General features: G+C 36.9%; 1 pseudogene; it reads left to right on the top strand.

Annotated features, from left to right (window-relative positions):
- Positions 1 to 1,123: 1,123 nt before the first annotated feature.
- Positions 1,124 to 2,030, top strand: LOC138308931 (uncharacterized; annotated as a pseudogene).
- Positions 2,031 to 12,035: the final 10,005 nt, after the last annotated feature.

Below are 12,035 nucleotides of genomic sequence, written 5' to 3'. Positions count from 1 at the left end.
GTAGGTTGGAGGAATTATGATATTCAGTTTCGGTTAAAACAAGTGCGCACTCCTATGCGGTCTTGGGCCGAAATAGATTCTGAATTATGGCAGCTTTTGGTGTCTGGTGCACCGAGGAGTATTCAAACACCTAACCCTTCCCTTAGTAGCAAATGTTACAGCTTCAATTATCAAGGGAAGTGTAGGAGAAATAATTGTCAATATCTACACACCTGCATTAAGTGTAATGGTGCTCATCCAGCATGTCGCTGTGGGTTTAATTCAAATCCGCAACATCAGTATAGTAGTCCAGGGAATTTTAGGTTCCAAGGGCAAGGCATAAGGGGGAATAATCCAAATTTTCGTTATTACAACCCCCACAGATTCACAGGGCAAGGTCAGAAGCAGCAAGGCAATACCAGACCCAAAGTTCAAAATATGGGACCTAGGGGCAACCCCAATTAGGTTACATCCTCTTAAGCTTCATTTGGAGAATTACCAATTGAGGGTTGAGGGTGCAGAGTTAGCAAAAGGATTTGAATTTGGTGTTCGTTTGGAATATTTAGGACCCCGTATTCCTTTGGGTTGTACTAATCTTAAATCAGTAGTAGACCACCAAGCAGCTTTGGCTGAGAAAATTGAATCGGAGGTTAGGTTAGGAAGAGTAGCAGGTCCTTTCGTTGACAAGCCATTAAATAACTTACGCCTTTCCCCGGTTGGTGTTGTTCCTAAAAAGTCTGGAGAATGGAGAATGATAACTCACATATCTTATCCGGATAACTCTAGTGTTAATGATTTCATTGATTTTGACAAAGCATCTGTCAAATTTACTTCATAAACTTTGATAAAGCAGTAGAAATGATACAAAAACTGGGAAAGGGGGCCTTGTTAGGAAAAAATGATATAAAATCTGCTCTTTGGTTACTCACAATTCACCCTGGTGATTTCGATCTTTTGGGTTTTCGTTTTCAGGGACAGTATTATATAGATAAATGTTTGCCTATGGGCTGTAGCATTTCTTGTGCATTGTTTGAAAAGTTCTCTTCTTTTTTGGAGTGGTAAGTGTGTGAAAAATCCTAATTCAACATGTATAGAGCATTATCTTTTTGCTGGCAGGAAAGGCACAACAGATTGCCTAGAATCTATGAACACTTTTGATCAGGTGTGTAATGAGTTAGGTGTTCCATTAGCTCCAGACAAATGTGAGGGTCCTACAACTTGTTTGACATTTTTAGGTCTAGATATTGATACAGAGGAGATGTTAATCAAGGTTCCATTAGAAAAAGTGTCGCTAGTAAACTTAATTGAGAGGTTTTTTGAACAGGTCAAAAGTCAGTTTAAAATAAATGCAGTCTTTGACAGGAAAGGTAGCATTTTGTACAAGAGCTATTCCTTTTGCTCGAGCTTTTTGTAGGAGACTTTACGAGTCCATGTCATGTGCATTTAAACCTTTTCACTACATTAGGCTAACTAAGGCTTTGAAGGAGGACTTGCAAGTGTTATTGCAGTTTTTCTCCTCATTTAATGGGGTGTGTTTTATACCAGACAAGGATTGGACAACAAACACAACATTGGAGTTGTATACAGATAGTGCAGGTAACCCAGACTTGGGGTGTGCTGCAATATATCAAAATCAGTGGGTTTGTTTGCAATGGCCTTTTGCTTGGAGAAAATTGGATTTGATCCGAGACATCACTTTTCTAGAGCTTGTTCCAACTGCACTAGCAATGGTCATTTGGAGGGAACAGTTTAAGAATACGAAGGTGATTTTCCATTGTGATAATCCAGCACTGGTAGAAATACAGAACAAAAAGACTTCTAAGTCAAACAGGGTGATGAAATTGATTCGGCCTCTAGTATTAACATCCTTGAAGAGTAACATTCAGTTTAAATCTATTCATGTATATCAGGGGCTACATAATTCTATTGCTGATGCACTGTCACGATTTCACTTTCAGAAGTTTCGAAAACTGGCGCCACATGCCGAGGCATATTCTTGTGTAATTCCACAGGAGTTCTGGAGAATTTTCGATCTGAATCCCATTGTTTAATAAACTCATCTATTTCTAGTAACACCAGGTCAACTTATGACAATGCGCTGAATGCATTTAATCAGTTTAGGAAAACTGTTAATTATCCATTAGTTTGGCCTCCACCAGTGCATAATATCATAAATTTTGTACTACACCTGTCAAGCACCAATACAGCGTGCTCAACAGTTAAGACATACTTGAGAGGTTTGAGTTTTTTCATGAAGCTTAGCAATAGTACTGACCATACAAGCAATTTCATTGTGAAAAAACTGGTTATAGGTATGCAAAGGCGTAAAGGGTCCAAGGATTGTCGTGTCCCATTAACAGTAGAAATGTTGATGTCTTTCCCAAACTCTATTAAATATGTCTATACGTCAGATTTTGAAGCAAAACTTTTTTCAGCTGCCTTTTTGTTAGCCTTTCATGGTCTACTCAGAGTAGGGGAACTTGTGGTAACTATAGGTTCAATAGATCAAAAGTGGTGCAGTTTAATGATGTCGAGCTGTCTAGTACCCATATTCAATTAACCCTTGAATATTCCAAAACTGATCAGATGGGTCATTTAGTCACTCTCAATACCTAGAGCAGCTTCTGCTTTTATTTGTCCAGTGCAGGCTTTGGCAAGGTATATGATTGTACGTCCAAAAATTCAGGGTTCACTTTTCATCCACATGGACCACTCGCCCCTCTCCCGCTACCAATTTAGTTCAGCACTAAAGAAATCGTTGGAGTTTGGGGGTTTATCTGTAGCAATATCAAAACTCATTCCTTCAGAATAGGGGGGGGGCGGCAGCTATGGTAGGTTATAGTGAGCAAGAAATCTAGAATATAGGAAGGTGGAAATCATTAGCTTGTAAAAGTTATGTTAGACCATCTAGGATAACTCTTCCAAGAATGCAAAAAAAAAAAACTTGCATTCACACAAGTTTAAAGTTTTTTTCAGGGAGGAAGGTCACAGTATTTTTGGTTGGCTCCTCAATAGTAAGGAGAGCATATTACAACTCTTTGAACCGACCAGGAGGGAGTCAGCTCTGTCTGGATAGTCGTGGATATGACTTGTATTGGCGGGGACAGGGTGGCATGACTCTTGATAATCTAGCCTTTCATATGGAAGAATTACAGAAGTTGAATGACACACCTGATGTACTATTCATACATTGTGGAGGTAATGATATTGGTCAAGGTGGTACTCTGTTTGAAATATGTGAGCTAGTTAAAGGAACATTGAGGTTCATAAAAGAATTTTTGCCTGACACCCTGTTAATATGAGCTGCTGCCAATACCACCTTGCACGAGCTTGGCGGGTGTTATGTAACATACCCTGAAATTTCTTTGAGTTCTCCAGAAATGTTTTTGCCTGATGGAGTACATTTAAGTGGTTTAGGAAACAATATTTTCTTAAACTATATCCAAGGGCTATAGAAAAACTTACTTATATGGGGTCAAGTATTTACCCCTGAGTTAGAAATAGGGCAATATAGGTCACGGTTTGTTTGTCGTGGATCTCTCCCCCACTTTATTTAGTGGCGGTGAACCTTCTGGCATGATATTTATAATTTGCTTGCCTCAAGGTTCATATGGCGGGTCCTCGACAAACGTGTATATTCTGCACTTATTGATAGTGTTTATTGACATTTTATTGATAGTTCTTCATTAATACCAGTTGCACTTATTGATAGTGCTTATTGACATTAAGTGAACCTATTGATAGTGCTTATTGACATTGATTACACTTATTGATAGTGTTTATTGACATATTGATAGTGCTTATTGACATTGAGTGCACTTATTGATAGTGCTTATTGACATTGAGTGCACTTATTGATAGTGCTTATTGACATTGAGTGAACTTATTGATAGTGCTTATTGACATTGATTACACTTATTGATAGTGCGTATTGACATTAAGTGCACTTATTGATAGTGCTTATTGATAGTGCTTATTGACATTAAGTGCACTTATTGATAGTGCTTATTGACATTAAGTGCACTTATTGATAGTGCTTATTGACATTAAGTGAACTTATTGATAGTGTTTATTGACATTAAGTGCACTTATTGATAGTGCTTATTGACATTAAGTGCACTTATTGAAAAGTTCTCTTCTTTTTTGAGATTATTGAAATTGTTTGCACTAATTGATAGTGCTTTATATTCACATTGTTTGCCTTTATTTGAAAAGAAAATGAATTTTATATTAATTATGTAATTGGAATTAATTTGAAAAATTTAAGTAAATGCCTAAAGGCAAATTCTACATTTAGAGAGTAATTTAACTTTTATTTATTAAAGAAACTAAATTTCTATCGATCAAGGAACTTTATGACTTTTGAATAAATTTTGGTCAAAAAAGAAACAATGTGATGTTAACATAATGGAGTGAATGCTGGTATCCTCATTCATCTCTATCGACTTCTTGGAATTTTAAGAAATTTTTGTGATGTTGCTAATTACACCCATTGATGGGCGGTGCATCAAATAAAGCCGTGGCCTTAATCGCAGTATGTGTTTCTGTTATCTTTAATAAAAAGAATAATAGTTCTACTATACAAGAAGACATAACACGAAATACCAGTCTCACAAAACACACACACCGCATACATGGGAGGCCGTCCTTACATGACCCTGGCTGTTAATAGGACGTTGATTTAATCCCACAAACAAACCATATTGTTCAACACGAAACATTTTTTAAAATAATTATATCTTATATAAAAATATCTACCTCAGCAAAGGCCCATAATTCTTGTTCGCCCCAATTAAAGTTTACTGTATTTTTTATGGAATTTGTCTTAATTTAGTGTGGTGCCATTTCGTTGTCCTTAAATGCGTCTTCATTACATTATGTGGACAATGTTCCCATTATACTTTACTTGGAAATCGTATGCAAAATAAAGCGTCGTTTGATAGTAGTAGACGTATCACAGTAATACCACGCGACCTTTAAAATGAAGTACAGTTTAAATGAAACAACGGTCGAAACCCCATTTGACAAAATCCAATCTTCGCATTGCGTACACTGAAGCAAATTAAACTTTATGGAATCTATTTGATATTCCTGCCCTTAGTTCAAAATAGATTAGTTTTGTATAACGTAATCACTTGAAATGTCAAAAACAGAGACTGTGTCATGACACTCGATAATACTTTATCTCCAATGTCACGCTTTTGATATACATCACTATGAATTCTTTCCTTGGCTAATGTAGAGTTCTGTATGACTTAGGAAAATACAATGTTGACTTAATTTTGTGTATCGGCGAACTAAAACTACACTCTAACCCATTATAATGCTTAATAATTACTTACATGGTGCGAGTTCATTGTTGCTGATAGTTCAATATATTGCAACATTGTTAATTCCGAAAGGCAATTTATCCTGGCATGTGGATGAAATGTTGAAATTAGTACAGAAAATACCGCCGGCGGGAATTCAATACTGAAGACATTCTCTTGGAGAACAATAGAATATACTACAGCAACAGTACATGTATTCTAGGAAACCAATCCAATTAATCTTAACACATTCTGTTTAACTGAATAAAGTTCTAAACATTCAGAGAAATTGTATCAGGAAATTAAAACAAAAGTGCACGGAGATAAATGGAAGTATTGCAATGCATTTTATTATTCGATTAATGTCGTTCGCTTGTTCTTAGAGATATACATTCGGCTATTTCCCGGTAAATCGATACGGAAATGGTAGTCACTTTGTCGTACATTGGTATTTTATTTTTGTCTTATTTTGTAAAATATCTTATCAATAGCGCATAACGGGTACAATGATGTACTGTTTCCGTTCACATGTCGCCAGTAACGTCAATGCTTAAATCTGCACTCCAAGACAACTATTAAATTTAGGGAACATATTTATTACTAACCCAAACGACCCAAATCATTAACCATTTGTTCTGACTCAGAAGCAATCCATTACGTTACGATGGCTAATAGTTATTGTAGAGCACTATTTGTTCTAGCGCATTCTCATTGACAAATATTGAGGTATTCCTGCATCAAATAATCCGATTAACCATGTATCTCAAACATTTCATAGCATTCGGTGATAATTGCCAACCGTCGTGCTTTAGGAGATTTCAGAAAAGATGGCGCGACGTCACAGAAAGTTTACATCCGGGACCTCAAAGGTACAAACACAGTATGGCGACATAAAAAAAACCAATAACAGATACGTACATCCCTGTCAACAATCGATATTTTGACAAAAGTATCCACTTCCAAACTTTCTTATTGTTTCAGAGGTTACAGACAGACATTTACATTTTTTATTTACAATCGTTTATTGCTAAATATATTTGCGTAGATTTGGTGTTGAAGTCAGCTAGCGAAGCGCTGCACGGCCATTACACACGTAGAAATCAATATTGTGAAAAAGTTGTTATGAATAGATAACTAATTTCAGTGTATCATGTTTCTGTGATACATAAATAACTGTTCAAAACACTATATAATATAATGAAATGTGAACCACCTGGCCAGACCACGACCCACTCGTGCATAGCTTAACCCCAGACCACAACCCATAGTTGGGGAAAATAATCTTATTAATAATTAGCAAAACATATCTCAATACGTAATTTTTAAGATACATATTTCGTCCTTAACTAGGTATATGTTGATTTAAAGGAATGTTTGTTTGTTTGATTAATTAACGTCCTATGAACAGCTATGGTCATGTTAGGACGGCCTTCCATGTATGCAGTGTGTTGCGTGTAAGTTGTGCGAGGTGCTTGTTTTGGGAGACTGCGGTTTCTCAGGAACTTCGAATTTAAATTGTAATTTCAAACTGATATTTGCTATATTCTGTCAACATAATGGCGACCGTGTTTTTCTCGTGGCGATCGAAAATAGAGTATAAACAGAGTAAAATATATGAATACCATATGTTTATATATTATCATTACATTGATATATTATTTACACATCTAAAAAGTAAAATAACGCAATAAAAATATATATAGTTCTCCGATCGCGTATTATTCATTACAAATAAAATGTTAACAAACATCGCAAGCGGCTGTATTCCTGTCATGTGTATATGTACAGTTGTACCTTTGAGCGCCCGGATGTACCTTTGTGTGGCGTCATCGCCATCTTTACTGAAACCTCCTGTTGATAACGATTTGTTTCCAGAAAAACTAAAGTCGAACCTTCAAGGAACTGCCTTGACATCAGGCGGCTAAATTTGGGATCTTATATTCTCTTCTCCCCAATTTACTCTGTTCTTCGTCTCCATTGACACCACCTCACATTTGGCCTTCAGTTGAGAGTCCGTCCCTGTGAGGAAGGCTCTGGGTTCTGTTGTCTGACCTACACATACCATAGTCTATACAAGTGATAGTTTCTGCTCCCGCTTAGCACTCAGCATAAAAGTAGTGGGACGACTGGCTTGCCTGTTATCAGTATAATCTGCCCGGATGCGGTGTGATATTTGGTGACTTTGGCGGCATGGTTCAGTGGGATAGTACTATAAAAAGGGCAAACGTTCACTATTGTAAGGAGACACAACACGAGTATATTGTGTAAAGGGAGGTCGTTCGTGGATGGCCAAAGCTTTTAATAGGATGTTACTTAAAGCTAAATCAGCTGACCAACCCTAGAAATTGGTATCAAAACAATTGTTACACGAAACTCTGTTAACTTGTTTGTTTGTAAATATGATTGCATTGTATGTGGTATCTCTGGACACGCTATACTATAACGACTGGTCACTATATCAATAGTCAGGACAGATTGACGTTGTTCTACAAGGATCTCTGTTGATTATCATCTGTTATCAATGTACTTGTGAGTGAAATTGTTGTCTGAAGATCAGAAAAGATATTGTATACGTTGAACAATATAAAATGTCCCACAAGTCTCCCTTTAAATATATTGAACTGGTTAAGAAAAGTGCTATTTACTTTCGCTGATATAACCAAATTGATACAACTAGTCAGATTCGGATCATGTATAAAACCAATGGTTCATGTTTCCATTAAAATAATATGTATACCACATGTCGCCTGTTACCGTGATATTTATACGGCCAGTTGAGATCAGCCTTTAATCTTGAATATCTACAACGTATACAAGAATGCACGATTAACAGTAAGAGGAGCTTTAAATCGTGAATAACTACAACATATACTAGAATGCACGAGAACTAGTAAATGGGGCCCTTAATCGTGAATACTTACAACGTATACAGGAATGCACGATAACTAGTAAGATGTCCTTAATCGTGAATATCTACAACGTATACAGGAATGCACGAGAACTAGTAAGAGGGGCTTTTAATCGTGAATACTTACAACGTATACAGGAATGCACGATAACTAGTAAGATGTCCTTAATCGTGAATATCTACAACGTATACAGGAATGCACGAGAACTAGTAAGAGGGGCTTTTAATCGTGAATATCTACAACGTATACAGGAATGCACGAGAACTAGTAAGAGGGGCCTTTAATCGTGAATATCTACAACGTATACAGGAATGCACGATAACTAGTAAGAAGTCCTTAATCGTGAATATCTACAACGTATACAGGAATGCACGAGAACTAGTAAGAGGGGCTTTTAATCGTGAATACTTACAACGTATACAGGAATGCACGATAACCAGTAAGATGTCCTTAATCGTGAATATCTACAACGTATACAGGAATGCACGAGAACTAGTAAGAGGGGCTTTTAATCGTGAATATCTACAACGTATACAGGAATGCACGGAAACTAGTAAGATGTCCTTAATCGTGAATATCTACAACGTATACAGGAATGCACGATAACTAGTAAGAGGGGCTTTTAATCGTGAATATCTACAACGTATACAGGGAATGCACGATAACTAGTAAGAGGAGTCTTAAATCGTGAATATCTACAACGTATACAGGAATGAACGATAACCAGTAAGAGGAGCCTTCAATCGTGAATATCTACAACGTATACAGGGATGAACGATTACAAGTAAGAGGAGCCTTTAATCGTGAATATCTACAACGTATACAGGAATGAACGATAACCAGTAAGAGGAGCCTTTAATCGTGAATATCTACAACGTATACAGAAATGCACGATAACCAGTAAGAAGTCCTTAATCGTGAATATCTACAACGTATACAGGAATGCACGATAACCAGTAAGAGGGGCTTTTAATCGTGAATACTTACAACGTATACAGGAATGCACGATAACCAGTAAGAAGTCCTTAATCGTGAATATCTACAACGTATACAGGAATGCACGAGAACTAGTAAGAGGGGCTTTTAATCGTGAATATCTACAACGTATACAGGAATGCACGAGAACTAGTAAGAAGTCCTTAATCGTGAATATCTACAACGTATACAGGAATGCACGAGAACTAGTAAGAGGGGCTTTTAATCGTGAATATCTACAACGTATACAGGAATGCACGATAACTAGTAAGAAGTCCTTAATCGTGAATATCTACAACGTATACAGGAATGCACGATTACCAGTAAGAGGAGTCTTTAATCGTGAATATCTACAACGTATACAGGAATGCACGATTACCAGTAAGAGGAGTCTTTAATCGTGAATATCTACAACGTATACAGGAATGCACGATTACCAGTAAGAGGAGCCTTTAATCGTGAATATCTACAACGTATACAGGAATGCACGATTACCAGTAAGAGGGGCCTTTAATCGTGAATATCTACAACGTATACAGGAATGCACGATTACCAGTAAGAGGTCCTTAATCGTGAATATCTACAACGTATACAGGAATGCACGAGAACTAGTAAGAGGGGCTTTTAATCGTGAATACTTACAACGTATACAGAAATGCACTATAACTAGTAAGTGGAGTCTTAAATCGTGAATATCTACAACGTATACAGGAATGCACGATAACCAGTAAGAGGAGCCTTTAATCGTGAATATCTACAACGTATACAGGAATGCACGATAACCAGTAAGAAGTCCTTAATCGTGAATATCTACAACGTATACAGAAATGCACTATAACTAGTAAGTGGAGTCTTAAATCGTGAATATCTACAACGTATACAGGAATGCACTGTAACCAGTAAGAGGAGCCTTTAATCGTGAATATCTCCAACGTATACAGGAATGAACGATTACCAGTAAGAGGAGCCTTTAATCGTGAATATCTACAACGTATACAGGAATGCACGATAACTAGTAAGATGAGCCTTAAATCGTGAATATCTACAACGTATACAGGAATGCACGAGAACTAGTAAGATGTCCTTTAATCGTGAATATCTACAACGTATACAGGAATGCACGAGAACTAGTAAGAGGAGTCTTAAATCGTGAATATCTACAACGTATACAGGAATGAACGATTACAAGTAAGAGTGACCCTTAATCGTGAATACTTACAACTTATACAGGAATGCACGATAACCAGTAAGAAGTCCTTAATCGTGAATATCTACAACGTATACAGGAATGCACGATTACCAGTAAGAGGAGTCTTAAATCGTGAATATCTACAACGTATACAGGAATGCACGATTACCAGTAAGAAGTCCTTAATCGTGAATATCTACAACGTATACAGGAATGCACGATAACCAGTAAGAAGTCCTTAATCGTGAATATCTACAACGTATACAGGAATGCACGATAACTAGTAAGAGGAGTCTTTAATCGTGAATATCTACAACGTATACAGGAATGCACGATAACTAGTAAGAGGAGTCTTCAATCATGAATATCTACAACGTATACAGGAATGAACGATAACCAGTAAGAGGAGTCTTAAATCGTGAATATCTACAACGTATACAGGAATGCACGATAACCAGTAAGAAGTCTTTAATCGTGAATATCTACAACGTATACAGAAATGCACTATAACTAGTAAGAGGAGTCTTAAATCGTGAATATCTACAACGTATACAGGAATGCACTATAACTAGTAAGATGTCCTTAATCGTGAATATCTACAACGTATACAGGAATGCACTATAACTAGTAAGATGAGCCTTTAATCGTGAATATCTACAACATATACAGGAATGCACGACAACTAGTAAGAGGAGTCTTTAATCGTGAATATCTACAACGTATACAGGAATGCACGATAACTAGTAAGAGGAGTCTTAAATCGTGAATATCTACAACTTATACAGGAATGCACTATAACCAGTAAGAGGAGCCTTAAATCGTGAATATCTACAACGTATACAGGAATGCACTATAACTAGTAAGAGGAGCCTTAAATCGTGAATATCTACAACGTAAACAGGAATGCACGATAACTAGTAAGATGTCCTTAATCGTGAATATCTACAACGTATACAGGAATGCACGAGAACTAGTAAGAGGGGCTTTTAATCGTGAATACTTACAACGTATACAGGAATGCACGATAACCAGTAAGAAGTCCTTAATCGTGAATATCTACAACGTATACAGGAATGCACGATAACCAGTAAGAGGAGTCTTAATCGTGAATATCTACAACGTATACAGGAATACACGATAACCAGTAAGAAGTCCTTAATCGTGAATATCTACAACGTATACAGGAATGCACGATAACCAGTAAGAGGTCCTTTTAATCGTGAATATCTACAACGTATACAGGAATGCACGATAACCAGTAAGAGGAGTCTTTAATCGTGAATATCTACAACGTATACAGGAATGCACGATTACCAGTAAGAGGGGCCTTTCATCGTGAATATCTACAACGTATACAGGAATGCACGATAACCAGTAAGAAGTCTTTAATCGTGAATATCTACAACGTATACAGGAATGCACGATTACCAGTAAGAGGTCCTTTAATCGTGAATATCTACAACGTATACAGGAATGCACGATAACTAGTAAGAGGAGTCTTTAATCGTGAATATCTACAACGTATACAGGAATGCACGATTACCAGTAAGAGGAGCCTTAAATCGTGAATATCTACAACGTATACAGGAATGAACGATTACCAGTAAGAGGAGTCTTAAATCGTGAATATCTACAACTTATACAGGAATGCACGATAACCAGTAAGAAGTCCTT

This window comes from Argopecten irradians, chromosome 1, assembly GCF_041381155.1.
Source record: "Argopecten irradians isolate NY chromosome 1, Ai_NY, whole genome shotgun sequence".
Lineage (NCBI taxonomy): Eukaryota > Metazoa > Mollusca > Bivalvia > Pectinida > Pectinidae > Argopecten > Argopecten irradians.
Note: the sequence above shows the minus strand (reverse complement) of the source record. Positions and strands in the feature narration are given on the sequence as shown.